The sequence below is a fragment of the Dipodomys spectabilis genome, unplaced genomic scaffold, assembly GCF_019054845.1.
Source record: "Dipodomys spectabilis isolate Male_0828 unplaced genomic scaffold, ASM1905484v1 ptg000523l, whole genome shotgun sequence".
NCBI classification, from domain to species: Eukaryota; Metazoa; Chordata; class Mammalia; order Rodentia; family Heteromyidae; genus Dipodomys; species Dipodomys spectabilis.
In genome coordinates this window covers 162147-165009 of record NW_024871200.1, presented here as the reverse complement: position 1 = coordinate 165009, position 2863 = coordinate 162147, and the positions used below count along the sequence as shown (strand labels likewise).

At 34.1% G+C, this 2863-nt stretch overlaps 1 pseudogene; it reads left to right on the top strand.

The window, feature by feature from the left end:
- Positions 1-386: 386 nt before the first annotated feature.
- LOC122099594 lies at positions 387-483 on the top strand (annotated as a pseudogene).
- Positions 484-2863: the final 2380 nt, after the last annotated feature.

The following is a 2863-nucleotide window of genomic DNA, read 5'->3' as shown; positions in this document are numbered from 1 at the left end:
CACCTCATTTGGGAAAATATCAGCTGAAGAAGTTTAGAAGTAGCTCTTAAGCAATGCTTACTTTGAATCCATTAGGTCCACATAGCTAACACAGTTGAATAAATAAGTACTTGAAAAAGCCATCACCTTTGGACCTATCTATAAATAATTGAGAGTATGATCAAATTCCAAATAAAAAGACTTAAGATAGTCATTGACAAAAAAATTTGCAAATGTGAGCAATTGATTGATCAATATAATTTTTTCTACTATTCACAGAATTTTAGGGAAATAAGATCGATAGCATTGTTAGGAACAATACGGTTTCCTTGTTACAAGTAGGCACCCATAGATATAGGCTTGTATAAAGATTGCATCATTAACTACTTAAATTTAGAGGATACTACATGCTTCAGCAGCACTAATACTCAAATTACAATGCAGAGATTAACATGGCACTTGCACAAGGATAACATGAAAATTTGAGAAGTATTCCATATGTTTCATTCTTCAGATGCAAGAAATGAAAAACAGTTATTAAAACAAAATTACAACTGTAACAATACACGTAATTCATATAATTAAATTCAGTTTGACATCAGTGTATTAAATATTCACCTCAGAAAGGCGTTTACATAGGATAAACTTTACAAAACTTTTCAAATTAGACAACATTGTCATTTTATCCCAAAGCAAAATAATATTAAGACCTAGAAAAAAAGGAATCAAACTGTTTCTATATGGAATACAATCAGAAAGAACACATTAATGAACCTCAATATTATAAAATAATGTAGAATTCAAAGTATATCTAGGAGAAAATAAAATAAATTATGAACATTATGCAAACATAGAATATAGAATATTTTAAAATATACTTTTTCAGACAAGCACCAGAAATATTTTAGTTTCTGTACTACTCATTTCAACAGGTAAGTTAAAATTGTTTCTGATTAAAAAATCACAAACTCTGAAGAAATCATTATACATGTATACAAAAACTATTGAATACATTTTGACATCCAATGCAGGCAATTCACTTGGAAGAATTCTGCGGAATCCATGAATTTTTACAGTAAAATATTGGTGTTGCTGGGCACATGTGGCTTATGCCTATAATGCTAGCTACACAAGAGGCTGAGATCTGAGGATCATGGTTCCAAGGTAGCCTGGGAAGGAAAGTCTGTGGTACTCTTATCTCCAATAAACCACTAGAAAACTGGAAGTGGAGCTGAGACTCAAGTAGTAGAGCAGAGCACTCACCTTGAGCTGAAGAGCACAGAAATAGCTCCCAGGCCCAGAGTTCAAGCCCCATGACAGACCAAAATAGAATATATTGCTCTTATTTGGATTGTGAAAATATTTTGTAGGGACACAAAAGATCGACTTGCATTTTTGAAATTTAAGAAACTTAACCCGACCATTAGGACATAGGTGAACAATTTGTACAGCCTTCCACAACTTCATAGAGGTAGTGATACATACTTATCCTTTTGGCAATATCAAATGCAATTTTTTCTATGTTGTTCTCCAGGCCTGGTTTTATATAATGGTTCAACAGAAGGAAATCAAGCATATATTTGCTAGCTCAATTCTCAGCAGCAAGATGTAAGGGGGACAAGTGGCCTTTAGTTGGGCATTGGTATCTGCATCATGATGAAGTAATAAAGAAGTCACTCTGGTATTATTCCACGTATATGCACTGTGCAGGGGTGTCCAGTCATCTACAGTTATTGCATGTGCCGCTTGAGACACCAACTCACTGACAATGTCTAATTGTCCACTGTACGCTTCTCGATGAAGATGGGTATACTCATCGTCATCCCTACTATTCACATGAGTGGCCTTTTGGGAAAGAAGTCTCCGCACTGTAGTAAGTCGAATATTTTTGGCAGCCCAATGAAGAAATTTGCTTGGCTCCTTCTTCATTTTTTTTCTTGCAATTGTTATCATTCCTTATTTTTTCATCTTGTTCTTCATATTCCTAAGAATTGCCTAACCAGAAACTTTGAGTGCCAGTGGGAATGAGGTGTCCATGTATTTTCCTAATAGTTCACATTGGTTGAACTGGTCAGAAATATCCAGTGAATTTTCCGCAACTGTTTATTCACCATGATTTATTTTCTCTTTTTCCAATTTTACTATTCGAAATTATTCTCACTGGAGAGTAGGGAATTGATGGAGAGCAGAGGAAAGGTGTTCCTCCGTATTCAAATGTACACACTGAAAGTGAGGACCAGTGATGTCTTCATGTGCAGCTTATTCTAGGAATGAGAAATTAGGAAATAACGCCTTCTATATAAATGATTTGGGAAATGGCAGAGCAAAAACTGAAATGATGCAACCAAAAATATGAAAGCAAAATAAATTAGGATAATTATGGAGCAATCATATTATCTATGAGAACCAAGAAAGGGAGAGAGAGACAGATGATGTGCAATGACCTAGCTAGCCACAAAATCCATGCCTCTGATCAATTTATAGAGCAAACAAAATTTTATTTTATAAAAAAGATGGGAATAGAATTTATGTATTTACTTGAAATTAGTAAATACATTTATAGTAGCCTACATAATGAGACATAACTTTGACCAAATTACAGACAATAAACTAATTCCTTGATAATTCTAGCAACAGATCTGACTGAAACCAGGTGAATCACACTTTTCCTGTATAATGAAGAAATAGTAAGGTAGTAAAGCAGCTACAGAAGGCAGGGAGATTGTATCTGTGACAAAACTTTGTGGAAATTGGTATTGAGGATTTCTTACTGGTGATCCACTTGCACTGGAAGCATGATTCTGAAATATTGATTTCTGATTCTGAATTATTGATTTGATCATTATATTCTCCAAGAAGAAAAATGAGAATTGATAGTTAAGGA